This window comes from Marmota marmota, unplaced genomic scaffold (genome assembly GCF_001458135.2).
Source record: "Marmota marmota marmota unplaced genomic scaffold, marMar, whole genome shotgun sequence".
In the NCBI taxonomy this organism is placed as follows: domain Eukaryota; kingdom Metazoa; phylum Chordata; class Mammalia; order Rodentia; family Sciuridae; genus Marmota; species Marmota marmota.
In genome coordinates, this window is record NW_025999853.1 from 21,005,351 (window position 1) to 21,030,904 (window position 25,554).

A 25,554-nucleotide genomic window follows, 5' to 3' on the forward strand; every position below is an offset into this window, starting at 1 on the left:
ATAACTAAATCATGCTAAAACAGAATGATTTAGTTTGATGAATATATGTCTGGGGCAGGAAGAAGAGGTTGTTTTTTTTTTTTGTTGTTGTTGTTTGTTTGTTTGTTTTTTTCCCAGATGGTGAAAATCACTAAGTATTACTTAGTAAAACACTAACTTGAGATGTGAACTAGCGAACCCCCATCTGACAGAACCGTGAAGACCTCCCTAGCCAGTTCACAGGGCAGAGGATGAACAAAGTTTATCTGCCTGAGCACCTCATCGACTACTGCAGTTCCAGTCTTGTCTCCATTCTGCCATCTTGCGGCCTTTCCTGTTGCTGCATTCAGCGTTCTAATTGTCACAAGTGCCTTCAGAAATAAGTACAATATTATTATCAACAATTTGCAGAAGAGAGAATTGAGATGCAGACAGATTAAGGAACTTGCTCAAGGACACACAGTCATCTCCTGGAGGGGTATGGATTAGAATCTAGGTCCATCTGCTTATAAAACTGGTGCTTTGTACCTATCCTTGCTGTTTCAGTGGCACATAGCGACTATTTTCACACGGGACTTCGGTTCTGTTACTGCTTCATATTCACTTCATTATTGGATTGAAAATAATTTCTAAAGGGAACTAAGAAGCATTAGCCAAAAAATTTAACTAAATAGAAGAGTTTAAACACACGTGTTTGTCCTCTTCTCATTGATGGAAATCCGTCCTTTGGGTGCGGCGATCAATTTCTGTGACAGCCGAAACCAGAGCGCCATCTGCTGGCTGAAAAGCTCGAGGAGTTGAATGCGGGAGAATTTGAAAACTGTGTGATCACTATCACTTTCCCCGACAAGAAAATTCCCAGCAGTAACTTCAGACCAAATGTGAGGGGAAGGTAGGAGATAATAGTATTAGCCCTGATTTTTTAAAAAAATTAGCTTGAAATTAAATTCATTTGCCATAAAATTAACCATTTTAAAGTAAGCAGTTCACTGTAACTGTCAAGTACCTCTATGGAGTTCCAAGGATCATTTCATCCCTCCAACAGTAAACTCCATTATTTATTAAACAATTTTCTTGCTACCCTATTACCTACAGCCCTGGACACTGCCAATCTGCAATCTATCTCTATAGAGTTATCTCTTCTGGATATTTTATATAAATGGAATCATGGAGAATGTGTGATGGTGTTTAGCTTCCTTCACTTTGCATGATGCTTTGTAGATTCATCCACATCACAGCATATATAAGAACTTCGTTTATTTTTATTGGTGAATAACATTCCATTGTGTATACACACACACAATACACACACACACACAACTGGTTTATTCACTCATGCATCAGTGGATATCTGGACAATTTCCATCCAGAATTGTGAATCCTGCTCTTGTGAACATGAGTATACCTGTACTACTTGCCTGAATACCTGTTTTCAATTCCTGGAGAAAATATATAGGAATGAAATTGCATTAGCCCTGATCAAAAACTGAAGATGTGGATGAAAAAATCTGAAAATGTAAAATAAAAACATTATTTCAATGGCAGGGAAAAATAAGTAATGGATCTAAAGAAGGAACATTTTTTAAAAATTCTTTTATTTTTCAGAGACTTTGTCCACCATAGTAGTTAATAAATAAGTGGACCTCAGACTGCTTATCTTTACAATAAGGAGAATATGACTTACTTCATACATTTGTACTAAATATTTAATTGGAAAATAGTGCTTTGTACAGTGATAGCAATTGTCAAAACCTCAACAAATGTCAATCTCTTGTTTCTTTATTCTTGTAAAGGAAATGGGTTTTGTTTACCAGAGATTTCAGAAAAATTGAATGCAGTTCCACAACTATAACATTCTCTGAGGAAGGAAATTGAGTTGAGTGGAGTGTTGATCTATGTGGTTGCTTATATACTGGTAATGTATATTTTACCCCCTCTGGCTCTCTGCCCTGATGAATATGGTGTTCAGTTTTTTCCTCTAGGAAGACAACTGACTCTATTTTCAGTCTCGGGAGTTCCGCATCACAATGAAGATGATCTCAGAATCACCTGTAAAATATTTGACAGAAACTATTAAAAAGCCACAAATAGTTTTTTTCTTTCCTAAAGCATACAGAGTCCTTCTTTTGAAAAAGTAATGTTATGTAAAAAAAATGCAAAATCATATCCAATGTGTTTTAGCTTTCAGTTCCTGTGAATTCTTGCTCTGTTGAAAGATTAGTGTGTCCAAAAGAAACCATATTGTTGTAACTTTGTCATGTAGTAAGAATCCCAATTTGAGAAAATTTTAGTTATAAATTATGTGAGGAAATTTTTATCTGTGGCTGACTTGATTTGGTGAGCACACTTGTTTCCACAATAAAATTAATGTTAGGATTTCATAAAAATTTGTCTTGTGTATAATTCTTTCTTTGTGTGTTTATGTTTTAAAGATCTCTTAGTGGCAAATGAAAGAGTTAAGCCAATCTTAGAAAGAAAGAGATATTAACAAAAGACTAATACAGAATAATCAAGCCAGTCACAGTGGTACATACCTATAATCCCAGCTATTTGGAAGAGTGAGGCAAGAAGATCACAAGTTCAAGTCCAGCCTGGGAAACTTAGAAAAAACATGTCTCAAAAAAATAAAATAAAAATAAAAAGGATTGGGGATGTAGCTCAGTGAGGGTCTCTGGGTTCAATAGCACCAAATAATGATTAAATACAATTTACTGTGTTTTTCTAGAGGAGTAGAATGAGAGATAGATGTGAGCCCCAGAGGACACACCCTGCTATATACCTGAACAAATATGCTACACCCTGAATACTAACCACAATGTATTGCACATTTTATGGATGACAGTCATTATATTCTCTAGTTAGGAGACCACCTTATTAAGAGAATTATCCCTAATTAACAGATGAAAAGACTGGGGCTTAGAGACATTAACTAACATGCCCCAACTTTGTAATTCTTTGATGGAAGAGATGGAGTTTCTAGGTCTTTTTGAACTTTTAGCCAATGTTTTCTAGGGAGAAGGAAACTGCTTACTAGTTTCCCTTCTGGTTGGGTAAAAAAGATCTCTTATGGTTGTCATCTCTACCCATTCTCCTTGAAAAATTCTTCGGGAGAATCCTTTAGGTAGAGAGCACATTCGATGCCATCTAGTTTACTTCTCTTGTGCAATTCAAGGTTTTCATGTAAAAGAGGTTGCCATTTACTTTCAGACGGCCAGAACTGGGAATTTACTACTTTGTAAAGAAAACTATCAAATATTTGCAACTACAAATGTGAGGAAATACCATGCAACTTTTGACCAATTGTTACAGTTTAGATATGAGGTGTCCTCTTTCCTCCCAAAAGCTTATGTGTGAAACAATGCAAGAAACTTTAGAAGTGAAATGATTGTGTTATAAGAACCTTACCCTAATCAGTGCATTAATCCATCTGAATGGATTAACTGGGTGGTAACTGTAGACAGGTAGGATGAGGATAGAAGAGGTAGGTCATGAAAGGCTTGCCCTTGGGTTTGTTAGTTTGTCCTTGGTAAGCAGAGCTCTCTCTCTGCTTTCTGGTGCCATGTTCTGAGCTGCTTTCTGCTACCACACTCTTCCTTCATGATGTTCTGCCTTTCCTTGGGCCCAGAGCAATGGAGTTGGCTGTGTATGGGCTGTGACCTCTGAAACCATGAGCTTCAAATAAACTTTTCCTTCTCTAAAATTGTTCTTGATGGATCCTTTGGGTCACAGTGGCAAAAAAGCTGACTAAAACATCAGTTTTGCCTAGGAAAGCTTCAAAATTATTTGTTAGTTATTTAATTCATTAAAATGTTCTTCTGTTTGTTCATTCATTCAAAAAATGTTAATTATGCAGCCTCAGTATTATTCAGCTTTGAAATTACAGTTCTAGATAGTCATGAATGCACGATTTTTTTCCTAGAAACTCCATTGCTTTTAGTTCATACTAAATTTGTTAGGTGATTGAAACTAACTCTCTCTCTCTTTTCCTAGTAACTATTGCTTGCTCTGACATCTTTAACCTGAATCTGAAGCATTGAATGGTTTAGTTTTGACTCTTCTTTTGAATTTATCCTCCCTCAAGAAATCACTCTAATTTTCTGGCATCTACAAATATCGGTCAACATGCCTTCTATGTTTCTATTTTCATATTCATGAAAATTATAAAATTGAAGAGGCCAAGTTCAGAATGCTGAAATTCTGTACTAAAAATATCCCATATTTTGAGAACCGATGTATTAATATTGTGTGTGGGGGGGGGGCAGGGGCAGTTTATTCACAGAAATAAATCCTAATAAACACCAATAGTTCACGTGTCTTGACTTTGCCTAAAATGGATCTTGAGAAATAGTTAAATGTCTTGCTAAATTCCTGTGAAAGAGACTTGACCTCTTGGTATGAGATACCGTTAGTGGCTTAAAGGCATGGTATTGGGGGAGATACAGTAGGTCTCCTAAAAGTAGAAATGAAATCTGTCTTTTATCACTTTATTTTTGGTCAAACTTTAGTAGTTTCAACTATCCCCCAGTGCATGTTTGGAATACCGAAAGGCATCTTTTAAATAGAATCTTCTAGAGTTGTCATTGGAACAAATTGCTTTCCCCAGGGCAAGTTGTGCCGTTTCTTTTCTTCTCCTTCTGTCAGCTCCATGATCATCAATTGTTAAATGCTGAAATGTTCATAAAATGTTCCTCTCCTGGAGACAAAGGTCTCTGGGTCAGCAACTTGGACACAGTTTGAAGTGCATACTGCTTTCCTTTTATCTTCTTAGTCCCATCAATTTGGACTTTACTCTTTTCTAGTTTCAATAAGTGTGATAAGCATTTATGTAGGAGAATTAAGCAATTCTGTTCAATCACAATGATTTTTATAAGATGAACTCTTTCCTTCCTCTCCTCCTTATACATTTTAATTTTTTCTTTGGAAAAATGGCCCCCAAAAGGTTACTTTGCATTATGGAGATCTTGTCTTGGGAAAACCAGTTTGGCTCTTTGTACATAACATTTCTCATGACCAGTGTATGGACATTTAGTAAATGTCCAAGTTAACTTTGGGGAACTCTTTCAAAAGTCCAAGCGAGAGCTTGTTCTACAAATTCTCACTTCGGCCTGATACTTTTCTAGAGTAAATTACTTATTCTACAGTGTTTGATTCAAAAGAGTGTTTCACTACCTTTATTTCCTGGTATTTATTCTGGCCGTTTTATCAGTGTAATTATTTGTTCACTTCATTCTTCATTCATTCCTTTATTCAAGAAATATTTTTTGATCAACTATGCCAAGTACTGTTCTCTGTGTTGAAAATGTAAACTTGAATGAGACAGGAGTTCTGGCCCCAGGGAATTTATGTTCTTGTGGAGGATGGAAAGTGAAGTCACAGGAAGCATGAATGATCAGGACATTAGAGGCTTTGGAGGTGTTGCCTGCGTAAGGCAGAGTAAAATGACCAGGATGAGCTGGGATAGGTGGGATTGTATATGGAGTGGAGGCCTATATGGGAAAATGAAACATGAGGTGAGACCTGCAAGGTCAGCTGAGGGAGCTGGGGGCATAGCTCAGTTGGTAGAGTGCTTGCCTTGCATGCATAAGGTCCTGGTTTCAATCCCTAACACAACTAAATAAATAAATAGATAAACAAACAAACAAACAAATAATAAATAAAAGTTCAGCCAAGGATCCCTGTCAAAATTCAGTCACTTCCATCAACTCCTTGAACTCTAAGCCCTTGCAAAGGAAGGTTACTCTGTGAGAACTCCTTCATTAGAAGCAGGGGTCAGCAGTCTAGTCCTACTACAGCTGTAGCCAACGTGCCACTATCATTAAAATGAGGTCATGTGTTAAGGAGGATAATATCGAGAAATAGGCATTTTAAAGTGCTACTTCGTGTGCTAGAAACTCAGAGTTGTGAATGGCACTGCTCAAGGAGGCTTTAAAAGTATGTTCTTAGGCATGACCAAAAGAATTAAGTGATCCAACGACTTCCCAGTTATTCTATGAGTAGCTGTGGACTAACTATCTTGTGTGTCTGGATTTAATGGACAAATGAACAAATTCAGCCAAACAATCATCTAACTATTTGCAAAATTTATTCTTTTTCTTTCAAAATATCCACCAGTTTGGTTGAACTTAACTGGTTTTAATGTCTTTTATTTGTGTACAGAATTTCCCAGAGACCATGTTCATGGAAACTTCCCCAGGTTTCTCTAGGATAACCCTGTCCCATGTTTATATTGAACACAAAGATAACAACAGGCAGGCCTTAAAAAGAAGAGTATTTGGTGGAAAATATTTATGCTAGTACCTGTGTAAGTTCCACATCTCTGTTAATTTCTCATTCAGGTGACTTAGGGCTCATTTGGAGGGCATTCTGCACTATTCTTTACCTCTTGCTTCTTTTGCTTTGTATTCTGGAATTGTACCATTAATATAGAAAATTTAGATATACTTTTATCATATAAATTTAAGGCTTTCTGCTTGTTTGTATCTGATAAGCATGAACATTCTTTAAAAAATATGATCATATCTGCTCAGGAGGCTGAGGCAAGAGGATGGCAAGTTCGAGCCAGTTTGGACAACTTAGTGAAACCCTCTGTCTCAAAATAAAAAATAAGAAAAAGACACACTCATACAATTCTGATGGGACTGCAAATTGGTGCAACCATTCTGGACAGCAGTATGGAGATTCCTTAGAAAAGTTGGAATGGAACCACTATTTGACCCAGCTATCCCACTCCTTGGTCTATACCCAAAGGTCTTAAAATCATCATATTATAGTGACACAGCTACATCAATGTTTATAGCAGCTCAATGTACAATAGCTAAACTGGGAACCAATCTATATGCCCTTCAATAGATGAATGGATAAAGAAACTGTGATATATATATATATATATATATATATATATATATATATATATATATATATACACACACACACACATACATACACACATACATACATACATACATACAGTGGAATATTACTCAGCATTAAAAGAGAATAAAATTATGGCATTTGCAGGTAAGTGGATTGAGTTGGAGAATATCATGCTAAGCAAAGTAAGCCAATCCCCCCAAACCAAAGGCCAAATGTTCTCTCTGATAAGTGGATGCTAATCCATAATGGAAGGAGAGCATGGGAAAAATGGAGGAACTTTGGGCAAAGGATAGGGCCAGGAAAAATGGTGGAATGAGATGGACATCATTAACCTAGTTACATGTATGACTGCACATATGGTATGATGCTACACATTGTACAACCAGAGAAATGAAAAATTGTGCTGCAGTTGTGTCCTATGAATCAAAATGCATTCTGCTGTTATATATACCTAAAATAAATAAATTAATTAAAAACATAAAAAAGGGCTGGTGATATAGCTTAGATACATCCCGGATACCCCTGGGTTTAATCTCCAGTACTGCAAAAATAATAACAACAAAACTTCAATCATTTTTCCTTGCTTTTAGAATGGCAATGCAGGTCCAGGGCAGTCGGGACCCTGCCTACATCTTCAGCCTCATGTCCTACTTCCACCCTCCTCACATCAGATAAGCAAGAAACATTTCTGAATAGCAGGCTCTGTGCTAAGAACTTTTCATGTATTTTCTCACTTAGTCTTCATAAGTGTTCCAAATGTCCATGCTTTGTGTGTTAGACAATGGTGTTCCCTTCACCTGAAATTACCTTCCTGCTTTGCTTGGGAACTTCTGTTTATCCTTAAATCTCAAGTGACCAAGCTCCTATGAAAAACTCTCTCCTTCCCCAGGAAAAGCTAATCACTTCCTCAATTCCCCCAGATCATAATTCTCATGTAGCACTTATCATTATGCACAGCACAAATTCAGTGTCATGTCTACCTCCTCCCCTGGGATAGGAATTGCTGAAAGTTCATAACTAGGACTTGACTCCTTTTATGATCAGGCCGAGGACAATGCCTGGCACATACTAAAGACTCAATAGATGATTGCTGATTAGGACTAAATTGAATCAAGTTGAAGATACCGCTTTGGTATCTTGATTAACATCTATAGCGTGTTGAATGATATTAAAAGTATATGTCCTCATCCAATTCCTGGAATTTGTGAATATTACCTTATGCAGATCTTGAGAAGAGGAGTTTATCCTGGATGATCTGGGAGGACCTGAATGGATTACATGAATTCTGATAGGCAGAGAGAAGCATAGAGAAAAGGAGTGAATGTAATCATGGAGGAGAGACTGGAGTGACATGATCAGAAGGCAAGAAACACCCGAAGCTATCAGAAACTAGAGGAGGCAGCTTCAGAAGTGAGTGTGACCGACTCCTACCTCGGTTTTGAACTTCTGGCCTCCAGAACTACAAAAGTACAGTTTGTGGTAATTTATGAAAATGTCCCTGGGGAAATTAATATATTATCTTGTGATAAAATTTCTGAAAATATGTTCCTCTCAAATTAAAGTGTTCTTTGGATTTCACAGTATAGGAAACACTGAAAATTTAGAAAAGATTTTTTATGAAGGTCTTTCCAGATACTTCAGCGGGAAAGGTGCATTGTGAATCCGAAGACCAGGAGTTCTCAGCATCTTTGATCATACCATCCTTTTTGTTTCCCCTGCAACAAATATTAGCACATTTCTATGGATGTTAATGTTCAGTAGAATGGAGTTGGGGATGTATAATAGCTATCGTCCTTCTGCAATGGGACACAGCAAGGGTATTTGGAGGAGGTGCAAAGGGCATTGTTCCTTCAGTATGTACACAGGAAACCACTGTGAGCAGAAAGAAATACTTTTGCAAATATCTGCTATTTGCCTGGCACAGATTCTCTTGGGTTTAACTTTGCGAAATCTTCCTTGGGCTTTGTTTCCCTGGTTGTCACGGAGCCAGTTCACTCCTCACAGCAAGTTGGGGCTGGGCCTGAGGGAAACAACGAAGGAATTAAGTGAGAACATGGGGTCTGCAGGTGGGCAGCCGAGAATGGCCAGCTCCAGGTACTATTGGGAACATTCATGCTCATTTTCTGCTGCACTTCCCCCTCTCTCTACTGTTCTTTTTTCTGCTTCAGTCTCTTGGAAACATTCTCTTTCCTAATGCAAATCCCAGCCCAATAGCTCATGATGCTACTTAGTTTAATTGTATTTGAAAGAAATGGTAATTGTGTTTGTTTTGGCAAACCTGTCATCATTTATGTCTGAGGCAGGGTGGAGGAAAAGAGGAAGCCAAAGGATTAGACATCACAGAGAACAAATATGACTGATCAATAAGTTCTGGGTGTGTGTGGGGGGGGTGCTGTTAGAATGTGAGTGAAGTGAGTGGGTTTGCAGGTCTAGTTTAGTGGGGTTTATTAAGTTTTTCAAACTTTAGAGGACAGGTAGGGAAAAATATGACCTCAGCTTCTGAAAATCTTGAGGCATAAAGAGAAACCTATGCTCAGCAATTAGACAACTTCAGCAGATGAAACCTCGAGATTGTGAGAAGAAACATCTAGAAAACGATAAAAATATTACTTCTGCCAATAGCTCAAATGGAAGTCTTTATCATTAGACTTTAATTACAAAGGGTTACTTTTCTTTTTTTCTAAAACTCAATTTATGTTGTTTCAATCTATTTTTAAAGATTGGAAAATTGTTTACCTTAAGTGAGTACCACCCAAAGAATTCTCACTTATTTTTTTTATTAGTTACACATGACAGTACAATGATCTTGACAATTCATACATTTGAACCAAATGGGGTATAATTTCTCATTTTTCTAATTGTACAGGTTGCAGAATCACATTGGTGAACAGTCATATATATATATATATATACACACAGCAATACTAGTGTCTATTTTATTCTGCTGTCCTTCCTATCCCCCCTTCTCCTCCCCTTCCCTCCCATCACTTCTCTCTACCCAATCTAATGTGACACACTTCTTCCTTTTTCTTTTTTCCCCCTCACATCATCATACATGTATTCTGTATAACGATGAGGGTCTCCTTCCATCTTCCGTGCAATTCCCCTTCTCCCTCTTTTTCCCTCCCACCTCTCTTCCCTATTTAGTGGTAATCTTCTTCTCATGCTCTTCCTCCCTATCCCATTTTGAGTCACTCCCCTTATATCAGAGAAGACATTCGGCATTTGTTTTTTAGGTATTGGCTAACTTCACTTAGCATAATCTGCTCTAATGTCATCCATTTCCCTGCAAATGCCATGATCTTGTTATTTTTTAGTGCTGAATAATATTCCATTGTTATAAATGCCATATTTTTTTATCCATTCATCTATTGAAGGGCATCTAGGTTGGTTCCACAGTCTAGCTATTGTGAATTGTGCTGCTATAAACATTGATGTGGCTGTGTCCCTGTAGTAGGCTCTTTTTAAGTCTTTTGGGTATAGTCCAAGAAGGGGAATAGCTGGGTCAAATGGTGGTTCCATTCCCAGCTTTCCAAGGAATCTCCATACTGCTTTCCAAATTGGCTGCAGAATTCTCACTTATTTTTGAGTTACTTCTCTCGTGTCCCTGCATGTCAGCTGCTGTCACCTTGCTTGCCCTTTCAGTTCTTCCCCTTCCAACCTGGCTTATACCTATTCATGCCTACTGCCCGTGAAACTTAGTGGAAATGGCTTTTTTAAAAACTTCTATGTGGATGTGCTGAAACGTTCCTGTTTTAAGGCCTGACTTCGGTATGGAAATATGGAGAATGACATCCTTTACTACTCAAGAACAAAGGTGTCATCTGAGCCTCAGACTTGTAAGACTGCTTGAGTGCAATGTCTTAGTCTGTTCCTTCTGGGCAGTTTAGTGTGTGACCTCTGACCTGAAGTATGTACAGAGGAAACCTAACCACACTACCCACGCTACTTACCCCTTTTCCTCCTAGACAGGACAGAGCAAATGTCAAGTTTGAACTGTGAAGGGTCTGAGATCTTGCTGCACTTGAAAGCTTAACCTGCCCTAATGTCTGAGGTGTTTCCTTTCATGTATGTGTGTGCGTGTATGATGTCTATATTATGCAGATATAAATTTACATCAGGGTCACTTCCTCCCAGGACAATACCATGAAGGCCTGATGTCACTTGCTTATGTGGTTATGTGGTGGTGTTGGCAGCATTGGAGAGGGAACCTGATATTAAAGAAACTTGGAGTTTATACAAGAATTGATGGGATATCTTTCCATCTCACTCTTTGCAGACAGGAAGAAAGAAATACTTTGCTCTGGAATGTAAAGAAATTCTGTGGAGAGGAGGAGAAGGTTTCTATTTTGCCATGTTGGAATGTAAACGATTGCCTTCAGGGAGGGAAAACTCTGGGGTTTTCTATCTTTGTGTTTGGTACTATGGCCTCAATGTCTGTTTCCCCTGAATTCATGTGCTGAAAGTCTAACTTCTCAAGGTATGGTATCAAATATAGGAACTTGGGAGGTGATTAGGTTCATGAATGGTATTGGCACATTTACAAATGAAGTCGCAGAGGGCTTATTTGACCTCTGTGAGGACACAGTAAGAAACTGCTATCTATTGACAGAAAGCAGACGCTCACCAGATATTCAATCTGTCAGCATCTAGATCTTGGACTTCCTAGCCTCCAGAAATGTGAGAAATACATTTCTGTTGCTCACAAGCTACCTAGTCTATGCTGTTTTCTTGATATTCAATCATACTTTAATCATACTTTAATCCAGGTGCCAGTGCTCTGTGTTCAGAAAGCCCTGACATGAAGAAACATGGAACATTGTGGAACATTATCTCCCAATACCATGACTCTTCCTTTTTATGGGGCTGGGGATGTATTACAGTAATAGAGTGCTTGCCTGAGGTATGCATGAGGCTCTGGGTTTGATCCCCAGCATTGAAAATAATTTAAAAGAGAAGAAAAGAAAAAGAAAAAAAAGGAAAACTTCCAAGTGTATCAACTGACGCAAGTAGACACTGGGTAAAGTAAAGGAGTGAGGAAAAGAGTAAAGACAGAATAAAGGTATTTTATGTATGAAATTTAGCCATTTCTAAATGACTGTCATAGTAATCTAATACTGTTATAAATTAGACACATGTCAGTGTGAACTCTCCCTCTCTATGGAGAATATAGAGATAATTCTTATTTCCCTCCTTTCCTTCCCTCCCTCCTTCCCTTTCTTTTCTTCCTTCCCTCCTTTCTTTCTTCCTTTATAAAACAGATATTTACTGAATATTGATTATGTGAGAAACACTGTGCTAAGTGTAGGAAAAATAATGTCTAGCAAAATAGACATAGTCTTGGAGCCTAAAGTTTAGAATAGTAGAGGCAATTTGTAAATAAATCACCATTATAAATGTATTAATTACAGTTGTATAAATTCTGTGAAGGAAAAACCCATGGTACTATTAAGAGTATATAACAAGGGAAACATACGTCATCTGAAAGTGTTTTGAAGTTGTGAGACTTAGCAAATAAAAATATAGGACACCAGTTAAATTTGAATGTCAGGTAGACAATGAAGAGTTTCATAAGTATTTCTCTTGTAATATTTGAGCTATAATTAAACTGAAAGGTTAATCATTACTTATGAGGAATTCAAATTTAACTGGATTCCTACATTTTACCTAGCAATCCTTTGTGGGGAAAGGGAAAGGAGTAAAGAAGGCCACTTTTAGGAAGTGACATCTGATCGGGGACTTAATAGGTAAGTTAGTACTATCCAGAGTCAAAGATGTGGTGTGGAAAGAGGGCCAGGGTAGACCATACACATAAAAGGAATGCATGTATGTCTAAGTGAAAAGAATCTGCTATATTTAGTTATTGTGGCCAAAGTGGAAAGAATGAAGGGGTAAACGATATTCATAGATACCAGAATGATCAGAATTCAGGAGCCTAGTTTGAGGATATTAGAGGTTAAAGGGATTAAGGATGGGAATTAGAACCGAGCTTTGTCCTGGGGCCATGGTAACTTCCCCACTGGCTGTAGACAAGTCAATTCACTTCTCTGGGTCTCATAGGCCAAACTGATGTTAAAATGGTAACAAATGAGATAATAGAATACAGATTCTGAAGAGTTCACTCGGAAAATTCAAAATCATCTAATATAAAACTGAAGCTTAGGTAAGGTATTGGCCTGAAAAGGTAAAAGGTTGGAGTCAATGTTTTGGATTCATAATCTCACTCTCTCACTTGCTTACTGTTGGGTCTTAGGTAATCAAGTCAAATCCTCTCTGCAAAGTGGAACTCCTATACAAGGTTGGTGTGAGTGTAAATTAGTATAGCCACTGTAAAAAACTAAAAAATGGACTACAAAATGCTCCAGCAATCCTCCTATAATCTTTAGATGTAGAGACACCTTCATTCTCATACTTATGCAGCATTTTTATCAATAGTCAAGATATGAAATGGACCAAGGTGTCCACTGATGGATAAAGGGATAAGGAAAATATGGGGATGTGTGTACAATGGACCATTACTCATCCAGGAATGAAATCCTGTCCTTTTTGGTAACAAGGATGGAATTGGAGGACATTATGCTAAGTGAAAGAAGGCAGGCACAGAAAGATAAATATCATAGGCTGTCACTCTTTGTGGAAACTAGAAAGTTTGATTTAATAGAAAAGAATAGAATAGTGGTCTCTAGAGACTAGGAAAGGGGGAGGAGATGGGGCATGGAAAGAGGTTAGATAACAGTTACCAAAATACAGTTAAAGAGATAGATTATTTATATTATAGCACAATAGGGTAACTATAGTATACAATTTATTATGTATTTCAATATAAATAGAAGAGTCTGTCAGGACCCAGCACATAGAAATGATAAATGTTCAAGGAGAGGGAAATGCTGGTTTCTGTGATTTGGTCATTACGTTTTGTATACATGTATGAACATTTCACAAATGTCAAAAATAAAAGCAGTTGATAGTATAGCTTAAGTACATAAAATTTCCATTTGTCTATTATGCCTTTATAAAGCTGAACAAAATTAATGAAACAAAAACAAAACAAACACTCTGATGGTCCACATCTCTCCCATGTAGGACCATATGAACACCATCTTCCTTTCTAAATTGTTGTTAGGTTTTGCTAAAATGAACAGCATCTTGACAGTGAGCTAGGTAGACAGTGGGTGTTCATCGACTGATTTGCTAATGTAGATGGGTTTTCTGTTTATTATCATAAAGACTTCTAGAAACCTTTGGTTGGAGAATAGAAGGTGAAGGAAAGGGAAGCAATTTTTTTTCCCTGGGCACATATTGTGTATGCCATAGTTTTTGCCTATGGATTTTTTGCCCATTGGATCTGTCACTTCTGAAGTTTCAAGGAAGACATGGATTTGAAACAACAGATGCCCTGAGCTCCTCAAACTATCTGATGTCAAAAGTTCAAAGGTTGCAGGAGGCAAAAGAAAAAGAGACTGTGAGCTTTAAAGTTCCCACAGTCTACAGTTAACCTTGTTAGCAGGGCCATCTAGAGATAATTTGATTCAAATACATTCTATTAATTAATTAAGAAAACATTTATAAATACCTTTCATGAAGCTCTCAAGCAGTTTATAATCCAGTTGAGAGAGGACAGAGAGGTAAAAAGACATATTCAGAGGCTACATGTTTATTGACTTCCCAGAGGAGTGGGCTTTATTGGCTGGAATTTCATACCAGCTAAGGGAGAAGTCTATGATGGGACCTTGGGGCATCTAAACACTCAATGAGGCTGTCCTTGGGCTCAGACAGGTTACTGGCTAACCCCTTGACCTTTTTCATGCTCAGAATATATAGCTAGTTGGACCTAGAGCTAATTCATTATCTGATTTCTCAGTTCTCTTAAGCATACTGAGAACAAATGGCAGGTATTTGCTGTGGTAGGTTAGTACTTGACAAATGGTTAAATTCAGTTATTTATCTTATGGCTTAGTGCCAGGTAGATGGCAAAATATTTGCTAAAATCTTTCATATGTTGAAAAGCATAAGAAGTATGTGGTCATTGTTAGTTTTCTCAGCAAAGATGGATGTGCAGGAATCTAGCCATAGCTAAGTCTAGTATATGCTTTGCAAAGCAAATGGCCATATTAGGTGAGAAGTTGGTGGCTGAGAATAGACAGGCTAATACTCTAACAAAGGTGACGCTGTGATTCTAATTCCTCAGGAGAGGCTAAAATACAGAACCCAGAGGAGCCCATCATCAGCATTTAAAATGTGAGGTCCTATGAAATGTTTAGTTTAAATTTACCATAGTTGAATGCCTCTGAGGGCTTTCCCCCACTCTTCTCACTTGGAAGAAAGAAGAAGCTTAAGAAAACAATCTAGTCTAAAGGATTAACTTTTGAAAGGTCAAGGTCCCACACTTAAAGCTGTGGTTTGGGGCAAAGGAAACTGTGGTTTCTGAGGATGTCCCTGAGGCACCAAACTTAAAAAATCATCAAAGAAAGATTCCATTGTGTTTGGAAAGGCTGCTTTTCCTCATAAGAAAGGGAGGGGCACGTTTTAGAGTTATTGCCAACTGCAACAGTTGGAATGAAAATATCAGTGACTCCTAGTTGCAATGTTCTATTGACTTCTATCTCAACAGTGGTCACAGATTTCAGGTGCCAGCTGCTAAGGGCAATTTTTCCCTGCCTTCCAGGAGGCTCCAGATAAAGGAAAGGAAAGGACAAGTGGTAATGGAAATGTACAGCACTCAAATGCTCAAATAGGGGAAGGTGTGTGCCATTTATACACAGGTCTATTTTTTTTTCAATTGAACCCTACAGTTGTTTCTGTTAATACTCATTGGGGCTCTTTCTCTTTCTTTTTTTCATATCTATATTGGTAAATTTTGTATAAATGTGTGGGACTTTCAGAGATGTTCATCTCAAACTCTGCTCTTTGGCCAGTTCAAAAAGTGAAATGAATTCTGGCCTGTTTTCTCTGGTTTATGATAAGCCATTGCAACTCTAAGAGCACTGTCTTAATAAAAAGAACATAGCTCACAATTAGGAAGACTATCAACCATACCTTAGAGACGAGTTTTTATAAGATATATATTACATGTTATGTGTATGTGTAGGGTGCTGGGCTTTTAGAATGCTAGGGAGTGCTCTACCTCTAAACTACATGCCCAGTCCTTTGTATTTTATTTTGAGACAGGGTTTGGCTAAATAGCTCAAGTTAACCTTAACCTTGTAGTCCTCCTGCCTCTGTCTCCCAAGTTCCTGGAATTACAGGTGTGCACGGTTATGCCTGGTTGAATATTACATTTTTAAATACACTTTCATTTTTGAATTAGAATTTACTGTAAAATAGATTCACAATGGATATAAGAAAGTGCTAGTAATGCAAACTACATCTTTAGAGAAATTAAGAAATTTAAGATTTATTGTGACTCTACATCATGTACAACCAGAGAAATTAAAAGTAGTGCTCCATTTATGTACAATGAATTGAAATGCATTCTGCTATCATGTATAGCTAATTAGAATAAATTAAAAAAAGAAATTTAAGATTTGGAATTTGAATAGGAATACATGCAGTACTCTGCTGAAACTATTTAGGATAATTCTTCTTCTTTCCCTTGGTCTACTAGAAGTATACAATTGTTTTGAAAAGGTTAAAGTTTAGGCCACGGATATTTTAAGTGTTATTTAACATGTTTGTCTCCTCCAAACAGATATATTTTGAAGGCAGTTTCTTTTTCTAATTTATTTGTTATCTGTAGTGTCTAACACAGTGCTTTAGACACAACAACTGGCAAATAAATGGCTTCTGATTGCTACTGTAGACATGGTGCTCTTCATGGAGAAGTGTTTCTTTTTTTCTTTTAACTCCAAGGGTATTTGTAGGATAGATACAATAATCTGTGTCTGCGAGAGAGAGAAATAGAGGGTGGGAGGGAGAGAAAGAAGAGAGAGGGAGTGGGGGGAGAGAAAGATTGAGAGATTGAGACTGAAGGGGAGATTTTGACTGTAGGCTAGATATGCTAAATACCCTACCAATGTGGAAGACTCCTGATCAGTTTTCTTATGCATTAAGTGATTACAGTCAGCTTTCTGTATTCTGGTGAGTGTATTCAATCAACCACAATCAAACCCCCAAAATGTTACGTCTGTACAAATATTTACAGGTTTACATGTGCAAGCAGCCCTGCTCTGCTATGTGCTCCTCACCATAAGCCCATAGTGGTGTGAAAACCAACCAGGGACTGAAACCTCCGAAACTGTGAGTCAAAAATAAATCTCTCCTCCTTAACAAAAAACGTACAGGCTTTTCCCCCTTGTCATTATTTCCTAAATGATATAGCACAAGTGTCTACATAGCATTTGCATTGCATTGGGTTTGATAAGTGATCTTGAGATCATTTAAAGTATTTGGGAGTATGTACATAGGTTACATGTAAATACTATGCCATTTTATATAAGAAATTTGAGTATTTTAACATCTGTTGGGGTCATGCAACCAGTTCCCTGAGGATACTGAGATATAAAAATAGTCTTTAACATACTATGACCCTAGATGCTGCTAGGGGATCTATTCTGGTGCATCAAAAACTCTGGATATCATTGTTACCACACATGGGATTAAAAATAGGTCAGTTATATTAGAAGTCTATTTTTTTAGTCCAACACTTTTGAAAACCCTCAAGCAATTAATGCACTTTTACTAGCCATCCCCTATCTATTTATCTAGGAAATTTATCCTAGAAAAATAGCAAGTACAATTATTATGGGGAAAATATGTATATTTTTTCTTGGTAACAGAGTAACTAACTTGTCCTGATTTGCTAGAAGCTTTCCCGTTTTTAGCATTTTAATTGTCTCAGTGTCAAGCAAGTACTGACTCACCTGCTGTTGACCTCCCTACAACACAAGCCTCCCTTTTGCTGGATAATTCTTTTGAGATGCTGCTTGGAAATATGGGAATGTACATCAAATTGCCTTCTAAGGGTTTGGTTAACTTCAAAAGTTATCTTTTCAGAATGAGCAATATAAGTTAGGGAAAGAGATAAATTTCTTGGGGAATTAGAGATTAAAAAAGTCTAAACTGGGAAAAATTTAAAGAAAGGAACAGAGTCACAGGCTTGTGGCTAAGGAAGATGTCAAAGAACTTAAGAAGAAGAGTGTCTAAGGACTTAAGTAGTGATGTTTATAAAGTTGTTTGCTGTTGTAGTGTATTAAAGATAGTTTCTTTTTCTTCTTCCCATACTATCTCCTGGCTAATATTTAAAATTTGACTGATAGGTTAAATAGAAGATTAGACACAGGAAAATAGAGAGTGAGTCAACAGGAATATAAATTTCTGGTCCTCTCACCTCACTTCCAAAATATCTTAAACTGCAGTGTAGTAAGAAAAGCAGAAAATATAAAAAAGAGAATTTTATATCATATGTAACTGACATCCATTTGTACTAGGATTTTTTTAAAGGAAGAAAACCCACTATAAATCAGTAAAAAATCATATAAAATAATGGAAATATGAACAGAAAAAATAAGAATGGGCAAATCCCACAGAAAGAAATATGAATGACAAGTAGACATGAAACTAAACATCAAACTAAAAAGCTTCTTCTCAGCAAAGAAACAATCAGTGAGGTGAATAGAGAACCTACTAATTGGGAACAAATACCACATGCACATCAGATACAGCACTAATCTCTAGGATATATAAAAAACTCAAAAATCTTAACACCAAAAATAAAAAACAACCCAATCAATAAATGGGCCAAGGAACTGAACAGACACTTCTCAGAAGAAGATATTCAATTAATATACAATTAACCAACAAATATATGAAAAAATGTTCAACATCTCTAGCAATTAGAGAAATGCAACTAAAAAATACCCTAAGATTTCATCTCACTTCAGTCAGAATGGCAGGATTAAGAATACAAACAACAATAAGTGTTGATTAGGATGTGGATGTGGGGGGAAAAAGGCATACTCGTACATTGTTGGTGGGACTGCAAATCGGTGCAGCCAATATGGAAAGCAGTATGGAGAATCCTTGAAAAACTGGGAATTTGATCCAGTTAAGGTCTATACCCAAGGACTTAAAAACAGCATACTATAGGGACACAGTCACATTAATGTTTATAGTAACACAATTCACATAGCTAAACTGTGAAACCAATCTAGATGCACTTCAGTAGATGAATGGATAAAGAAAATGTGGTATATATACACAGTGAAATATTATTCAGCATTAAAAGAGAATAAAATCATGGCATTTGCAGGTAAATGGATGGAGCTGGAGAATATAATGCTAAATGAAATTAGCCAATCCCCCCAAAAAACAAATGCCAAATGATTTCTCTGATTTAAGGATGCTGATCCATGATACTTCAGGATGAGGGGATGGGAGGATTAAATGAACTTTAGATAGGGCAAATGGGAAAAGAGGAGGGAGGGGAAGGTAGGGAACATAGGGGTAGGAAAAATGGTGGAATGTGACGGTCATCATTACCCTAAGTTCATGTATGAAGACACGAAGGATGTGACTCTACTTTGTGTACAACCAGAGATATGAAAAATTGTGCTCCATATGTGTAATATGAATTGTAATGCATCCTGTTGTCATATATAACAAATTAAAATTTAAAAAAAGAAAATAAAATTTGCCAGTGAAGAACAACAACAACAAAAAAAGAAGTTCAATTTCATGAAGATATTGTAAATACAAATTGAAGTCATTTTTATATAGAGATACCACTTCATACCCAAAAGATGTCTTGTTTGTTGATTGATTGATTGATTGATTTTTTACAACATCTAGCTATACCAAAGATAGAGGTCAATGGACCTTACATTCTAATGGTGGAAATGTAGATCATTTAACCACTATAGAGAACAATTCAACAGCATATGTCACTGGATATAATATGGCCTAGAAAATCCTCTCCTAGGTATATTCTAAAGATACCTAGCATTTTGCAAAAATTTACATTGCAGCATTATTTTTAATAGTGAAAAAACTGGAAAGCATTATCTTATTTATTGTTGAGTTAAAACACTTATGATGATGTTTTGCTGCTCCAGGAGAGGGACACTAACTAGTGCATATTCTCCTCTTCACAGGAAGTGCAGTAAATTATTAGAGAGTTTGACATTGGAAATGAAACTGCCTAGTGTGGTTCCTTTCTCTTCTTTTTTTCTGGGTACTTTGCTACCATGCAAGAAGTACACATAATGCTCTCTGCTCCTTTCTGGAAATTTGACTGGGCTAACATTGCCTTGTTGGTATGGGGAGGACTACAATAGGTGACTTCAACCTGTGACTTAGCCTGTAGGATACAGCTTTAGGAAAGCTATTTGCCCATAGATATAAGACAATTTTTCAAGTTTTTACCAGTAAAAAGGTGATATTTTAATTTCTATTTTTCTTTATCTTTTCTCTCTTTTTTTTAAGTCAGTTGGTCCAGATGGATACTATTTATGAGCCATTTGACTACCAACATTGAAAAACAAGCAATAATTATATAATCTGGGGAAGAAAAGAGCATATGGAATAAAGAGGCTTTAAGTGTGGGCAGGACAGGAAATGTCTCAGCTTTGGGGATATTTGCTAGGCTATGGCTGGGGGATTTTTACCATAGTGGTTTCCTTCAGCTAAAAGTGACTTTGCTTACATGTGTATGACTGATTTCAAAAAGGTAAGACATTGCACTTGAGGCCTTGAGCAAGCACCACCCAGCCCTGTCTTTCATTTAGCAAGACTAACTTCTCAGCATGCTATAAGCCTCAGCATCTCACCCGACCTCTATTCTCTCTTTTCAGTGGCTAGAATGCAAGAACGATAGCTTCAACTATGAGCTCCCCTGTGATGATGATTAAGCAACAAGAGAAGAAAGGGTAAGCATTTAATTTGGATAATATACATGAAGCAGCAGTCGATATTTATGAGGTCTTAAATAAGCTATCCATTGGTGACACCATTCTGTTCCTACAAGTTCTCTGCCCAGAAAACGCAGTTAAAATCCATAGTTGCTTATGAGGCTAATTGCCACTGGGCCTCTTCAATAAAGCAAGAATTTATGTTGGTTAACTTGTAACTGTGGACTCCATAGCCTCAAAATTCAACTCTAGTCCTCACAACCACAGCCCCAGTAGGAGAAGGCTGATGCAGGAGAGAGAGAGAGAGAGAGAGAGAGAGAGAGAGAGAGAGAGAGAGAGAGAACATTCTTTATCTTTTGTGGGCCTTCTTTTTGAAGGCGGGGTAAGTACTGGAGATTGACCCCCAGGGATTCTTAACTGAGCTATATATCTATTCTTTTTTTTTATTTTTTTAAATATTGAGACAGGATTGCTAAGTTGCTTAGTGCCTCCCTAAGTTGCTGAAGCTGGCTTTGAACTTGTGATTCTCCTGCCTTAGCCTCCTGAGCTGCTGGGATTACAGGTGTATGCCACCCTGCCTGGCCTCTTTCCATATTTTTATTAGTGTATTACAGATTCATACAATATTCAGATTTGTTGTTATGTATTTGTCCATGCACACAATATAACAATGTAGTTTGACAAATATCATTCCCCTGTATTTCCCCTTTCCCTACCCTCCTTTCTTCTGCTAGTCCTCTTCCTCTTTCTATTGATCTCATTTCAATTTTCATAAGACCCCCCCAGTTTTCTTTGCCTTTTTCCTCTCTAGCTTCCAGATCTGAGGGAAAACTTTGACCCTTGACCTTTGAGGTTGGTTTATTTCACTTGACATATTGTTCTCAAGTTCCAGCCAATTTTCTACAAATGACATGATTTTGTTTTTCTTTATGTCTGACTAAAACTCCACCGTGTGTGTGTATGCCACATTTTCTTTATCCATTCATCCACCAATGGACACCTCGGCTGGTTTGCTGTGAATTGTGCTGCTATAAACATGGGAATGCATGTATCACTATATGGTTATGACTTTAGTACTTTAGGATAAATTCTGAGGAGTGTTATATGGTGGATCCTATGGTGTTTCTATTTCTAGATTTTTGGGGAACCTCCATACTGATTTCCATAGTAATTGTCCTAATTTAAAATTCCCACCAATAGTGTAAAAATATTCCTTTTTCTCAACATCCTCCAGAATTTATTATTGTTCATATTGTTGATGACTACCATTCTGATTGGAGTGACATGAAATCTCAGTGTAGTTTTGATCTGGATTACCTTAATTGCTAATGATGTTAAACATATTTGCATATACCTGTTGACCATTTGAATTTCTTCTCTTGAGATGTGTCTATCTAGCTCATTTGTCCATTTATTAATTGGGTTGGTTTTTGGTGTGAAATTTTTTGAGTTCTTTATATTTTCTGGATATTAATCCTCTACCAGAAGAGTAACTAGCAAAGATTTCTCTGCTGTGAGGCTTTTTAATTTGATGCCATTTCATTTATTAATTCTTGGCATTATTTCCTGAGTTTTAGGGATCCTATTAAGAAACTTATTGCCTGTGCCTATATGTTGAAGTGTGGACCCTACATTTTTTTCTAAGATTTGCAGTTTCTGGTCTAATTCCAAGGCCTTTGATCTATTTTGAGTTAACTTTTGTGCAGGGTGACATATAAGGACCTAATCTCATTGTTCTATTTATAGATAGCCAGTTTTCTCAGTACTATTTAGTGAAAAGGCTGTTTTTTTTTCTCTAATTCATGTTTTTGGCATCTTTATCAAGGATCAAATGACTATATCTATGTGGGCCTCTGGGTCTTCTATTCTGTACCATTGATCTATGTGTCTGTTTTTATGCCAGTATCATGCAGTTTTTGTTACTAAAGTTCCATAGTATAATTTGAAGTCAGGGATTATGATGCCTCCAGTATTGATTTTTTGGCTTAAAATTGCTTTGATTATTCTGGGTGTTATATTCTTCCAAATGAATTTTAACACTGATTTTTCTAATTCTGTGGAGAATGTCATTAGTATTTTGATGAGAATTACACTGAACCTGTATTCCCACCCGTGTCCAGCACAGGCAGCTAAACTAGAGGTCACTCTAGTGAATTCCCTAAGGCATCAAATAAAACACAGATGCACAATTTACCTTAATTTCAAGCCCCAGGACGGCTCCTCTGCCCTTGACCTCAAACTCCCCAAATGGGAGAGGGAGGAATATCACGGGAGGCTGGAGAGAGAGAGAGAGAGAGAGAGAGAGAGAGAGAGAGAGAGAGAGAACACACATTTCAGAGTGGACTTTTATTGGGAGGACTCTAGATTCTTTAGAAACTTCCATCCAGTAAAGGTCAAGAGGGGCCGAGTTACAAGGACAGGTAAGGTAGCTCCATCCCTGGGGATGTAGGAAGGCACACCCACACATGAAGACACATTTGGCTGCATTTTTTTTACCACCCTCAAGATGGGGGCCACAGTCTTCCGCAACTTAAAAGAAAGCAGATCATCTGAGATGACCGACAGTGCCTCAACTGATCAGGAGGGGAAAATGCTGGTCACATGACATGAAGGCCTCCCACACTGTATAATGCTTTTGGCAATATGACCACTTTAACAATATTAATTCTGCCTATCCATGAACATGGGAGTTTATTTTTTTTCATTTTCTTATATCTTCTTTAATTTCTTTCCTCAATAATCTCTAGTTTTCTTTGTAGAGGTCTTTTACTTCCTTGGTTAGATTTATTCCTAGTTATTTTTGTAGGTTATTATGAATGGGACTTTTTATGGTTTAGATAAAAGCTCATGTGTGAGACAATGTAAAAAGGTAGAGGTAAAATGATTGGGTAATGAGAGCCTTAACCCTATCAGTGAGTTAATCACGTGATAGGATTTAACTGAGTGTTAGCTGAAGGCAGGAAGGGTATGGCTGGAAGAGGTGGGTTACTGGGAATGTGTCTTTGGAGTATATATTTTGTGAGCTGAGTTTAAGTCTTACTCTAGTTCCTGAGTGCCACGTTCCCAGCTGCTTTCCTCCACCACACACTTCTGCCATGATATTCTGCCTCACCTCATCCCCAAGGAATGGAGCCAACTATATATGGATAGTGACCTCTGAAACTGTGAGTCCCCAAATAAATTTTTCCTCCTCTAAATTTATTCTTTTTGGGTCACTGAAGCAAAAGAAGCTGAATAAAACAGTATTGTTTTTATGATATCTTATTGGTATATAGGAAAGCTATCAACTTTTGTATGTGGTTTTATAAATGGTTACTTGGCTGAATTTATTAGCTCTAGCAATCTTTTCATCTTCTATTTTATGTTGATTTAATAAGCCCTGCAATTTTAGCATTTTGTTTTGATCTATGAACCTCTCTGCCCTGTGGCTTCTGTGATAGCTTGCCTGGTTGTGTACTTGCAGACTATCTTTTCTTAAGATAATTTTTCATATGATAAAACTGATTCTAAATTGGCTCAACTCTAATCAAAAAGAGGGATGCTATTTATTAGATATTTATATCTTAATATCCATTAGTAGGTGAATGGATACAGTGTGATTTATCTCTATCCTGAGGTTTATAGTTATTAAAATAACCTAATATTATTTAATGTAACAATGGGGATAAATATGAAAGATTTAATATTCAATGTAATAATAATTATAATGAATACATACAATAAGATATATGATTGTCACTCAGGATACAGTCAACCTTCCTTCTTCTAATAGGAAATCTGCTCCTCACCCATGATCCAGGAGATTATATGGCCAGGAGAGTAGACATTTTCCAGTCTCCCTTCAAGCTAGATACAGCTGTGAATTAAATTCTACTTAATACGATAATATGATGCAACCAGAATTATATGTGCTACTTTAGTGTTGCATCTTTAAATGTAAAAGAGTGCTACATACCCACTCCTGCCTCTCTTTTCTCTTCCCAATGACTAGAATGCAAGAATAGCAGCTTCAACAATAAACTCCCCTGAGATGATGATACAACAGCAGGAGAAGGAACCAAGATCGGGGATAACTTTTGAGTGGAGATATCTTTCCTGAATTGCTAACCTATCCCCTGAATCATCTCTTTTTTTTTTTTAGCATTTTTTTATTGGTTGTTCAAAACATTACAAAGCTCTTGACATATCATATTTCATACATTAGATTCAAGTGGGTTATGAACTCCCATTTTTACCCCAAATACAGATTGCAGAATCACATGGGTTACACATCCACGTTTTTACATATTGCCATATTAGTGACTGTTGTATTCTGCTACCTTTCCTATCCTCTACTATCCCCCCTCCCCTCCCCTCCCATCTTCTCTCTCTACTCCATCTACTGTAATTCATTTCTCTCCTTGTTTTTTTTCCCACTCCCTTCACAACCTCTTATATGTAATTTTGTGTAACAATGAGGGTCTCCTTCCATTTCCATGTAATTTCCCTTTTCTCTCCCTTTCCCTCCCACCTCTTAAATGTATAATTGTAACCATGGATTTTATGTATACATTCAGAAACAAGATTTTCTGCTTCCTTTCTAAAAGTTGGCCCAAAGATAAACCAAGCCCTTGGGCCCCATGAGAGCTCAGAGATCTTGTCCAAAAACTGAGGTAGTGGGCAAGGTCACAGGTTCCATGCCTGTCTTCCTTCCCACTCGTATGTTCTTGTTCTAAAGGATTATTGACCCCTAACAGACCCTTGCCTGGAATCATTGCTCCCTGTCCCTTACTCTGCCTATTGTTATTCTTTTTTCCAACATAGAGGAGAAGTTCTCTCTCTCTTTTTTTTATTGGTTGTTCAAAACATTATAAAGCTC

At 37.1% G+C, this 25,554-nt stretch overlaps 2 long non-coding RNA genes across 4 annotated transcripts in view; both read left to right on the top strand.

Annotated features, from left to right (window-relative positions):
• Positions 1-2,360, top strand: part of LOC107139789 — a 31,090-nt gene extending 28,730 nt beyond the window's left edge. Inside the window, exon 5 of the long non-coding RNA XR_001503198.2 lies at positions 118-2,360. This is a non-coding gene — a long non-coding RNA (uncharacterized LOC107139789). The remainder of the gene's footprint in view (positions 1-117) is intronic.
• A 6,473-nt stretch (positions 2,361-8,833) lies between these two features.
• The window catches only part of LOC125617158, a 71,314-nt gene continuing 54,593 nt past the window's right edge, over positions 8,834-25,554 (top strand). Inside the window, exons 1-3 of one of the 3 annotated variants that reach the window (XR_007348050.1) lie at positions 8,867-8,946; positions 16,994-17,088; positions 20,640-20,714. This is a non-coding gene — a long non-coding RNA (uncharacterized LOC125617158). Of the gene's footprint in view, positions 8,947-15,415; positions 15,594-16,993; positions 17,089-20,639; positions 20,715-25,554 lie in introns of those variants that run through there. The other 2 variants (XR_007348041.1, XR_007348044.1) reach the window with 2 other exon arrangements.